General features: G+C 44.4%; 1 long non-coding RNA gene across 1 annotated transcript; it reads left to right on the forward strand.

The window, feature by feature from the left end:
• Window positions 1-1,113: 1,113 nt before the first annotated feature.
• LOC109308691 lies at window positions 1,114-3,352 on the forward strand. Its single transcript, XR_002100676.1, has 3 exons — window positions 1,114-1,124; window positions 1,245-1,256; window positions 3,277-3,352. It is a non-coding gene; the product is annotated as an uncharacterized LOC109308691 (long non-coding RNA).
• The last annotated feature ends 9,158 nt before the right edge of the window (window positions 3,353-12,510 follow it).

Genomic DNA, 12,510 nt, shown 5'->3' on the forward strand with positions numbered 1-12,510 from the left:
TTTTAATATTTTATTGTTTTACTTTCCCTTCTGTATGTTTTAATTTCAAACCATGGTGCTAAAATGTATTGCCATAGGTAATCCTTCCATTTTGATTTTGATTTTTTGTTATCCTTCTGCTATTCTTCAGTTTTGTGAAGCTGATAGGAAAAGAGAAACTCGTAATTATCCATCTTGTTTCTTACATACAATTCTGATGCTCATCTCTTAATTATGCATTTCAATATTTTCAGAGTTTAAATCAGTAAGTATAAGTAGATTTTTGGCTACTTTTGTATAATGTGTTAATAAAATCACTATGGTTGCTTGGGCTAAACAGCATTATAATTCATGGATTACATCTGTTATACTGTTATCAATATCTATACTTTCCAATGAGAGAAATATTCATCTTAACTGCACTGTTTTTACCTGTTCCAGTGAAGATCTAAAGCTCCTGTTTGTAAAGGGTCACCTTCCAGAGGTGCAGCAAACCCATTCAGCACTTGGGGTGGGTGTAGAGCAGTGCCAGAGCAGATGAGGGGAAAGGAAGCCTACCCAAACTCTTCACAGGGAACATAGCTGCTACTGGTGTTGCTGCCACTGCTGCTGTAGCTGATGCTGCAGGACCTGGACACCAGCAGCAAACCAAGATAGACCATGCCATGGGGCTGCTGTACTGAACTATCTGAGAGCTGCAGCTTGGAGCCCCATTCATTCCCTGCTCCTCTGCCCTCCCAATTATGCTACTGAGTGTAGGGTTGCACCTGCCATAAGAGAAACTCACCGAGGACACCATTTCACCCCCACACCCAAATAAAGTGCTGGGTGCAGGGCTAGGTGCATTGTAAAGAGTCCTGGAGGGGAGGGGAGGGAGGGAATTCTGGTGCCCGCTCATAGTCAAGACCAGGGCTGGTGCCCTGCTTGCCCCTCCCTACTTTTACCTTCCATGGAGCTGGCTGATTTTTATCTGATGTGAGGCCACTTTTGTTTCTCTTCTATTATTATTAACCACTCAACATTTTTAAAATGAGAAGCTCAGTTTAGGATTGTTATGAAGTCTTTCTCTAAGACCCCAGAGCAGTACCTGAAGATCTGTTCCTTTAATTGAGTAAGAAATCAAAGTACACTGCAGCTTGGTTTCTGTTGCCTTTTTATCTTTATTATTAAAGTGGTCAGGGCTTAAATTAAGTAAATCATCTCCCAGCAAATTCTCAGCCTTGTTTTCACACAAAAAGAGGCTTGCATAGTCAATGGGTTTATAGCTAATATCTTTGGTCCCGTTAACACCAATGGAAGCTTTGCCATTGACTTTAATGGGATCAGGATTCTATCCTCACTACTTTGTAATAGACTTGATCCAGTCCCCTCATAAACGGGTACAGATTTGTTCAGAATATAGTGGTTTTCTCATTAGACACAGGTCAGACTCATTGCTGATAGTATAAGCAGACAGTTTGGGTTCAGTCTGTTTCTAAGCTCAAGGATAAGGATCAATACCACCATAAGGGCTCATTGAACAGATGGATAGAAAGTGCCTAGATGGAAAATTTTAAGGATAACCACTAGAATAACATGGCTTTTAAGTTACAGGGACTATACTATAACAAGCCATGCTATAGTAGTACTCTTCCCCTGAAGATTTCCAGGCAGCTCACAAAGGCCACAAAGTATTACCCCCTATTTTTTATGAGGGGAAATATAGGACACTCAAACCTAAATAACTTGCTTGAACCTACATGATGAAGAAATAGCACTGCTGGAAATGAAACATTGGCTTCCTGGTTCCCAGTTTATGGCTTCCACTCCTGTGCTAGCATCAACTCCCCTAAACCACCAGGGAAAAGCCTTTACTACTTCAGAGGCCAGACCCTTATTTTCAGAAGTACTAAAAATGGTAGAAAGAAACTTCTCAGCCTAAATCTCAAGGGCTGCTGACGTGAATTTAACAAGAAAATAGCAGAGAAATCTGCTACAGCTTACACACATATATGCAAAATACTTCTTGACACTAGATGCCATTGGAATTATCCCTGTTTTAACATGGGGATCACTAAATGGAGCCATGCCTCATCTTAACAAGTATCTTAAACTTCACCAGAGTAAGGACTTTTTAAAAGGATAAATTGAAAATAACTTGATGGCTAGTATGTTCAGAATACTGCCCCCAGTTTATTACTAATGGGTATGTGAATCTGAAAAGTGCACACAAAATTAAATTTACTGGTAAAAACATTATCATCTGCTTCAATCTGAATTTATCAAATTATAAACAATCAAAGTATTCAGTCTGGTTAGTGCACTCCTTTGGGATTCACAGTTCACCTGCTGGGCTTTAAGAGTGTAGAATGAGCTTCATTAATGTATTCTGTAAATCATGCCCAGTATGCTAATAAGATGTTGAAAAAAAAGTTAGATGGCTTTTGTATCCTTCATGAGAGACTGTATGGCAGGAGGGGACACCAAATCATTTTGCTTTTCATGCTTTCCTGTTTCTGTTGGTCTTTTTTTCAGTCTGGCCATATGTGAAGGGCACAATGTAGAATATAAAATGGACAGTGTGAATTGCAGCAGCAGAAGCCAGGAATAATGTGGGATTAGTTCATTAATCTTTACTTTGTACATTCAGTACATAGTCAGCTTCTGTCTTAAGGCTTTTAAAAGTGTGAATGCTTGGTTATAAACATAGAATGAGGGAAGTGGGTCATTGGTATTTGTATGCTGCTTGATTCTTCATGCTTCTTCACAAGCCTTTGCTTTGATCCCAAATTTGTGACATTAATGAACGGTGCCTTAAACCTCCTTGTTCTCCTCCTGTGGAGCTCTGGTTTGGAAATTAGGTCTCAATACTTGTGCATTTGGTAAGTAATAATATACCTAGTATATGAATACCCAAAATACCATGTTGCATAAAAGTTTAGAAGCAGGATCACAATTCAGGAATTTCTGGCTCGTGCATTCTACTAGACCAGTGGGTCTTAAAGTTTGCTCACCTTGGATCCAAATAAGCTTGTGATATGAAGTAGGAATGGAAATGTGGCAGGAATCCGAAAGTATACATTAATTCAGGAGAAGAGATTGCATCCTTGTAGCCCAAGGGTATGCAAAGCTATTATATTTAGATCTACCTAAGATTAGGGTCGAGCTAGATGCCCATCTGTGTCAATGACATTCAGAGGGGTTAAATTGGGCAAGAAATGGTGGGCCTGCTCTTCCCTGCTCTCTTTTCCCCCCCTTCCCCCTCCCCCCCCGCCTCTACCAATTTAAATTGTCACTGACATCCCATCACACTTTTAGCTTCTTTCATTTCTTGGAGTCTTCAACCAGCAGAGACTCACCATGCCTGAAACAGGGTGACTGCGCCCAAAATCTTGCCCAGAAAATGTGTTCCAACTATTTTGTTGGTCTAATAAAAGATATCACATCTACTCAAAGAACCTTGCCAATCTAAGTTAGTTCACCTATGAAGATATACTAGCACTTAGATTGGGAACAGGTTTTCCTAATCTCTCGAACACCTTTATGCATTCAGAGGGCAGCACGGAGGCTAGGAAAAGTCTTCTTATATCTCCTCCACACTCACTTTTGACCCTGACTAGGCAACTTTTTACCCTCTTGACCTCCTCCCCCCACCCCTGGATGAACAACCCCTGCAGACCTGCCAATTCCCTGGCCTCCATATGGATCCGCTAGCCCCACAATCCTGCCCACCCTCCCCCAACCCTAAGGTACTTATACCAGTTTCCCCATGCAGCTCCCAGCTCCAGAAAATGCCTGTACACAACATTCCTAGCCTACATTCATGTAACTTAAAGTAAGTTGCATTAATATAGACTGGGTATGGTCTGTATGCGCCCTAAAACAGGTGAGGGGCTGAGGTGGGGAAGAGTGCTTTGAACAGTCTTGCCAGCTAGACAGTGAAAAGGAATTGAAGAGTCATTCTGATTTCTGCACCAGGGGAATGTGCGGTGAATTGTGGCATGTCCTGTCAGGTGTGATCAGAAACATATTTGGACACTTCTTTGCCCTGGGTGAGAACAGTGCATGGGACAGCATCAGCGGCTGGTCAGCTACCACTTCTGGCTGGGCAGCTAGAACGGAGGCTGCTGTTTTGTCTTACAGTTTTAGAGTTTGTAGGGTCGGAAGGGACCTGAGTGGATCATCAAGTCCAACCCCCTGCTATGGCAGGAAAAAGTACTGGGGTCAAATGACCCCAGCAAGGTGTTCATTCAGCCTCCTTTTAAAGACCCCCAGGGTAGGGGCCAGCACCACTTCGCTTGGAAGTTGGTTCCAGATCCTAGCCGCCCTGACCGTGAAGTAGCGCCTCCTGATGTCTAGTCTGAATCTACCCTCTGCCAGCTTGTGACCGTTATTTCTAGTCACTCCTGGTAGTGCTCGGGGGAACAGGGACTCCCCCAATGCCTGCTGGTCCCCTCTGACTAGTTTGTAACAGGCCACTAGATCCCCTCTCAGCCTTCTCTTGTGGAGGCTGAACAGGTTCAGGTCCCGTAGCCTCTCCTCGTAGGGCCTGTCCTGCTGCCCCCTGATCATGCAAGTGGCCCTCCTCTGGACCCTCTCCATGTTGTCCACATCCCTCCAGAAGTGCAGCACTCAGTTGATGAATTCCTGAATCCCTCTCCCTCCCACAACAGGATGCAGAGCTTTATCACCTCTCCCAGCAGCTGAGCATAGAAAGGGGCTGGAAAGACAGGAAGAAAAAACTTCTAGCAGTGCCAAGATTTCTTAAGAATCATGAGAACTATTCAATTCTGAGATTCCATATTGTAGAAAAAATTCACAGTTACTGCCATAAAGTTGACAGAAGCATTTAAATTTATGCTGACACTGTACCTACTCATTTTGCAGGCAAAAATGTAGGTCTGTGAGGCAAGATGGGGTGCTGAAAGGACTGGATTTCACACTATTACATAGCAACGTGGCATGAATGCCCAACAACTCAGTTTCCCATCATCTCATACCTGTTGTAAAATAGATTTGGGGGGAAGCGTAGAACTGCCTCTGTCATGTACAGAAGGCTGTAGTGGTGCTGGACCCCAGTTGTCCCTCCCCCCCCCCAAACTATAGCTTACATCTATCTAAGTTAAAAGTAAATGGCTTTCTTCCAAATGAGGGGGCTGAAATGCCTGTACCTATTGATATGGAGATACTGAACTAGATGTCATTTGAGACTATCCTGTCAATGAGAGAATAGTCATTGATAGCCTCTTTGATTCCAAACCCAGTGACACTTTTTTTCCTTTGGAAGGGAAAGGAATGTGGTTTTTGTAGCTGGGTGAATAGTTAATAATAATAATTAAAGAAGGCCAGTGGGATGTGTGTTTGGCTACTTAGAGGAAAAGCATACTTGTTCTTCTCTGGCTTGTCCACTGCAATCTTGTGCATGTATCACATGCTGCAATTCTTTTTCCATGGCATGATCCCTTTTAGAAAGGAGAAGTTGCCATTTCTCAGCCATGTGTTCCTGATTTATTTCCCCTTTACATCTATGAAGCTGACACAAATGCATTATAGGGCTTATTTTTCTTTTGTGTTCAATGCCCTGGCATTAAAATTGTCAAGAATTTCCTGCCCCAACACAGATTGTGAAGGAAAGGAAACTTCTGAGCACCACTCTGCAGCATGTAATTTAACCCTGATGCAAGCTGAACGAGCACCCAGAACAACAAGTATGCAGGTTTTCTTCCTGTCTCTGCCCACCTGGTTTGTAGTCTTGGCACCCAGAGTAGGTAGAAAGAGGAACAATATATATTTCCAGTTGAGCAGTTACTCTCAATAGTCTGTTTGTCCTCCCAGTGAAATTTTTGCATACAAGTACAAAATAATTATATTATCCAAGATGCTTATTTTATTGGTGGAAAGAAGACTCCAAAGTTTTGTTTTGTTTTGTTTTCTTAAATGGAGATCTATCTGTTTACCACTGATTTTTTTTTGTCACTTCTCCCACCCTAATAATCTGCCATGTTTGAAATGCACTCCAGAGTATTGATTTAATAAAACCAAACCTCAAAGGCTATTGCTTTAATTAAAACTTCTGACAGCCAATTGCGAGGTCATACAGTTAATTTTGTGATGGTGGATTAATTACCAGAAGTACAACTGTGTGTACATGTATGTAAAACAGATAAAATTAAGTCTTTTTGTGGTGTTACCTGTGAATATTAAGGTTAAAACATTCTTTTCTTGACCACTGTATGTATCTTTGGAAATATTTTCTTCACTCTGCTTTTTAGAAATCTCTCTCTAATGCCTTGGTTTGGAAGGAGTGCAAGAAGTCTGGTAGGGGGCAGTTGATAAAGCTTTCACTGTCTCTAGGCTGAGTCTCGGAAGTTTTGAGAGCTAGGTTTGTGTCAGCAATCCAGCAAAGGTGACTTTTTAACCACAAAGTCAGTTATGGGACATCACACCTGTGGACAGTGTATGTGTTGAATTTATTTTCAAGAATAATAAATGGGTTTAGGTTCAGCAGCTGGTTAAAAAATGATCTAAGGACTGACAGAAACCCAAAAAGCAGCATGTACTAAAAAACAGCTGATATGATTGATAGACTTTTCTTTGCTTCAAATGAAACATGGCATGAGCTTTAATATAAAATTGCAGAACTTCCAAAGCTAAAACTTTTATGTAGCAGAGTGAGTCTGTAACATACAATAAACTGCAGATGTATTGTTCTTGATATGTTGAATTCAAGGAGACAGTTGCATATTAAAGCATAATATGTTTTAGCCTAAACTGTTCAACTGCTATATGCATACTACATACTTAACTCTATGTTACTCAGCTTTGAAAATATACACTTCCAGAAAAAGCAGTACTGGGCAAAATATTCAGCCGCTGACTATGACGGACCAATACGCAGGAATCACACAATGTATAATTAAAATTATTTAGCTCATGTTTATATTATTTACAGACTGCCCAGTAAGGGTGTGTGAAATGGGCTGTATTCGATTTGGATTTGGCCCAAATTGGGGACAGTGATTCAATTTGTTGATTCGGATCACTGTCCCAATTCAATGCTATTGAATCTGCATTTGAAGATTCAGTGCTGAATTTGACACAGCTTTAAATGGTTTTTCTACACATCTCGAGGTGCCAGATGCAGCTCGTGAATGCTGCAATGGTGGGGCAGATGGAGCATCCCACAGGAGCATGTGATTTAATACCAGTTTTCAACTACCTGAGGAGTGGTTAAAAGAGGTTGGAGCTAGACTGTTCTTATTGGTGGCAGATGACACAACAAGGAGCAATGATCTCAAGTTGCAGCATGGGAAGTTTAGGTTAGATATTAGGAAGAGTCTTCTCATTATAAGTGTAGTGAAACACTGGAACAGGTTACCCAGAGAAGTTGTAGACTCTCCATCCTTGGAGGTTTTTAAGACCTGGCTAGACAAAGCCTTGGAAGGGATGATCTAGTTGGAGATAGTCTTGCTTTGAGTAGGGAGTTGGACTAGATGACCTCCTGAGGTCCCTGCCAACCCTCATTTTCTATGATTCTATCATTCTAGTGGGAGGTAGATCAGACTTTGGGAGCCACAAGCTTGTAGCCATACATAACTCCTTTTTGGAACACACCTGCAACTAAGTTTTGGGTTTATTTATAGGGCTATGTGAAATTTCATCAGCTGTTTTGTTTCAATGCTGTTTCAACTTGTTTTGAGCTTGAAACAGTGAAATTGAAAAGAAATGAAGTGCTTTGAAACAGTCTCAAAACAAAACAAGGACAGTCAAAATGTTTCAAAATTTGCAAAACATTTTGAGTTTCAAAGCTGAAGCTGGGCTTGCCTGCTGGGAAACAGAAAGTAAGGAGAGGGAGGGGGATGAGGGGGGGAAGAACTGCTCTGATATTGACTGTGTAGCTGGTCATGTGACTGTGATCCTTCCCCGAGGTCCATTCCAATCCCAGTGCTTGGGTGGAGGGATGGAAAAACAGCATAAAAGGCAGCGTTGTTTGAACTGGCCTGATTTCTGCCTTGGAGTCAGTTACTGAGCTATGTTCCAGAAGCTTAGCAGCATTGGACAAAAAAGGCTACTACCATTGATTTCCTACTTGCTAGCCTAGCAAATGGGATTCAGCAATACCTTTTGCTTTCTTTCTAGATGGTTTTATTTTATTATTATATTCATTGATTGATTATTTTCAATTTCATAATTATATTGCATATTATAATATAGAATTTATATAGGAAGACACGTATATACATTTATATATTTTTATAAAGACAAGACACTGTGAAACACACCATGAAGCACGGTGTAAAGGCAGCTGGCAAGCCTGCAGGGAGGGCCAGAAGAGTGGGTAGAGGGAGAGCTATAAGACCTGTCCCTGCCCCCCCACCCCCAAACTGAAGCACAGCCTCTTTGCTACAAGCAGGCATGCGGCTTCCACTAGTACAGGCAGCAAGGAGAGGGGAGCAGTGCCAGTGCCACTGCCTGTGCCTGAGTCTGCATCCCCTCCATGAGCATCAGCCACAACCCCCCCAACCATGACAATAAGCAGCAGCACCAGCATGACAGTCTTTTCCACCCCCATTTCACTTCCCATGCTGAGCCTTCCACTGCCAGAGGAAGAGCTGGATCTGGATCTGAGTGCCCTAGCAAGGGAAATTCTGGGGAAGGAGGGGGCTCCACATCCCTCAAGTTTCCCCTAGAGCCAGGTCTCCTTCCCCAGAAGGCACATAGAGGCTGAAATAGAGGTTGTGGAGGCTAGAGGCTCAGCTGGGTCCACTCCTACTGTTGCTGTGCCTCTGCCTGCTGAGAAGAGGAAAATTGCAGTATCCACACATGCAACTGCACCCCAGAAGTGAGCGAGTAGTGTGGTCTGGGATCATTTTGAGCTGGCAGATGATCCCACATATGCTATCTGCCTGCAATGTTGAGCCAAAACCAGCTGGGGCAAGGGAACAAAACACAGCACCATGGGGATGCTGATGCATCTCCGCAGGCACCACCCCCTTGCCCTTGCTCCTCCTCACCCTGACACCAGCGGGAGCATGCTCAAAGGGAAGTCCCCTTCTCTTTCCAAAGCCCCCATCCCCGCCAAAGCCAGAAGCAGGCCACCCTGGAACAGTGGGGGAAAGGCAAACAGAAAGTGGGGTGCATTGCAAGGGCGAGCAAGATCACCCAGAGCATTGGGGAGATGCTTGCTGTTGATGGCTAGCCTTTCTCCTTAGTTGAGCGGCCAGGGTTCAGGCAGCTCATGGCACTTGTGGCCACATCAGGCCAAGTACCTGCACACACCACCTTCAACAGGATGGTGGTGTCCTCCCTGTATGAGGCATGCAGGGAGTATTTGAGGGAGGACCTATTCCAGGCAGGTCTGCAGGTGGCCTTACACTTCACCTTGGACATCTGGAGCATCTGGGGTATAGATCATGCATACCTCTCCCTCACAGGGCACTAGTGTGATCAGTCGGGCTGTCAGTGGGGTCTCCTTCAAGCCAAGGTGTTGGATGCATCCCACATGGTGACAGAGATCATGGGGCCATGAACTGCATGGTGCAAGGGTGGCTTAGACAAAGTAAGCTCGCCCATGGGTTGATGGTCATCAACAATGGGGCCAATACGGTCAAGGCAGTCTGTGATGCCAACTTTGTTGGCATCTACTGTGTGACACCGGAGTTCCACCTCATAGTCAGGGATGCCACAGCATCTTGAGGCAAGATGCTGCGGGACAAACAAGCAGAGCTGAACATCCCACAGGACAAAATGATGCAGGATGTGGAGACTTGGTGGAACTCTACATACCTGATGCTTGAGAAGGTGGTGGAGCAACAGAAGGCTACCCATGAAATGGCCTTGCTCAGGGAGATTAGGATCAGTGGTCCCCTTAACAGAGTTGAGTGGGATACCATCTCCCAGATCTTGATGGCCCTCAAGCCCTTTCTCGAGGCCACTGAGACCCACAGTGCTGGTTATGCCCTCCTTAGCCAGGTGATCCCTGTAGAGAGGGACTTTCAGAGTCAAATGGAGAGCTTCCAGTGGATCAGTGTTCCTGGCTGGGGAAAGCCACTCCCACCAGACATGCAGGCACTGGTGAGGCAGCTGAAGGAGGGCATCAGCAAATGGCTTGGTCCCTTGTGGTCCAGTACAGTCCTTGTGCTGGCCATCATGCATGACCTGAGGATGAAGGGCAACATATGCAGCAGCCAAAGCCTATATCAGTGGATGGAGGTGCTGGTGAAGAGAGTCAGAGAGGCAAAACGGCGGAAGCAGGGGGACATGGAAGAGGGGCATCCATTGACCCATGCTAGCATGCCATCCACCAGCCAATGTCCTTCACTACAGGTGCTGCCAATGTGGGCCAAGGGCATGGCTTCCATGGTGGGCTGTGGAGGCACTAGACCCCACCATCAGGCAGGTAGCGCTCAGGCCTTGGTGGAAGCCTATCTCTCCAAGGATGTGGAGCCACTGCTATGTGACCCTTTGGACTACTGGGCGAGCTGCAGCCAGATGTGGCTGTATCTGGCCATGGTTGCCCGAGAACACCTGTCCTGTCCACCAACCAGTGGTCCAAGTGAGAGGATGTTCAGTATTGCTGGGGATGTAGTGACACCCCACTGCACCTCCTTGGAAACTGGTTCGGTGGAGCAGCTGGTGTTCCTCAAGGTGAACCTCCTGCTGCTGGAGTTCCCCAAGCTCCAGGTGCAGATGGAGTGAATGCCACCCTCTTCACTCTGACCGCACCTATTTCCTTTTTTCATTTTTTTTAAACCATAGACTTGTCTGTGAAAAGTAGTTTGTAAATTCCCTTTGAGGATCAGGCCTGAGAGATTGGAGACAGGTGGTGATCACTTCTCAGCCTTCTCTTGCAGAGGCTGAAGAAATTCAGGTCCCTCAGTCTGTCTTCATAGGGTCTTACCTGCAGGCCCTCAACCATATGAGAAGCCCTCCTCTGAACCCTCTCAAGGTTATCCACATCCCTCTTGAAGTGCAGTGCCCAAAAGTACTGAATGCAGTACTCCTGCGGCCTCACCAATGCCGCATAGAGGGGAATTATCACTTCCCTAGACCTGCTCATGATACTGCTACTGATGCAAGAAAGAGTGTGGTTAGCCTTGATAATTACCTCATCACACTGGTGACTCATGTTCATTTTTGCATCATCCAGGATTCCAAGAACTCTTTCCACTGTTGTGGTTCTCAGAATGGTACCCCCAAGTGTATAGGCGTGTTTGAGATTCTTTCTCCCCAGGTGCAACACCTTGCATTTATCCTTGTTGAACTGCATCCTATCCTAATTTGCCTACTTCCCCAGTGTGTCCAAATCTGCCTGAATTCACTCCCTGCCCTCCAGTATGTTTCCTATGCCCCATAGGTTAGTGTCATTTGTGAATCTGGACACATTGTGTCTAGCTGATTTTGTCAATAGCTTGAAACTCTGTTGGCCTTTTTCCAACAGAGTGTAATGTTCATTCTGAAGCCTAATATTAGCTGATCATTATAGCAGAAAACATTTTGTTGTCATGCTTCTTAGCTGTTTCAGGTACCAGAGATATTGCACTGGGTAGGGTAAAGGTGGTAGTTAGTGGCTGACAAGATTTTGGGGGTGAATAAGAATTACCCTTTTGCCCAAATATATCATATATCTGTTCTGGTGTAAAAAGGTAAATAGAGGAAGGAGGTTAAGAGCATCAACCTGCTCCTGACTGGAGAAATAAACCTTTACAGTCTCCCAGATATTGGGGGTATTAAATCCCCTGTATTCCCTAGCTCATTTACCCAAGTCTTCAGTTTCTATTCACAATTTCTGTGGTTCAGTTCTGTGTTCTGAGGGCATGTCTATATGAGAGATTAACTGAGATGTTGCCTAATCAGCTCCGCAGTCAACGTCTCAGTGTCTACATGTGCAGGGCTGTTAGGTTGGAGTAAACTAATACAAATCACTGCAGGTTGGCACTTATAAATACAAGTAGTCTCCTACAGTAGAGTTTTTTATTCCTGCCAGCTAGCCCCACACTGGGGGACCCTCATGCCCCAGCCAGCCCCTTTGCAGCCTGTTGAGACAGATCAGAGCAGCCCTGGGATGGCAGGCTGACCCCTGCCATCTGGGGCTGCTCTGACCTGGCTCAATATACTGTGGTCCTGGGCACATATGTAAATGCAACACCCAAGAGTAATAAATGCCAGCACAATATGTGCTGGAATTTATTGCATTGCATCAATATGCATATGTAGACATGCCCTGAAAGTTTAAATCCACAGCACTGAAAATGGAAAACTGAAGAGGGTTAAGTACATTGAACTTGGTATAAAAATGGAAAACAGTGCAGAGAACATGACTAGAGGGTTGTGTAAGAGGCAGCACCACATAAAATAAATCTATTACATCACATGTAGCAGAATTCCTTATACCTAGCCATCAGCATCGGGCACTAAACAAAAATAGCCAATACTATATTTTTCCCTCAGTGGTGGAATTATGCTAACATTGCTCACAGTCACTGGATTTGGTGCACTTCCCAGGGCTAATGACAATGAATCTTCTCCCTTGTGTTTTCTGCCAGGAAAAGG

This window comes from Crocodylus porosus, unplaced genomic scaffold, assembly GCF_001723895.1.
Source record: "Crocodylus porosus isolate Cpor-Errol unplaced genomic scaffold, CroPor_comp1, whole genome shotgun sequence".
NCBI lineage: Eukaryota > Metazoa > Chordata > Crocodylia > Crocodylidae > Crocodylus > Crocodylus porosus.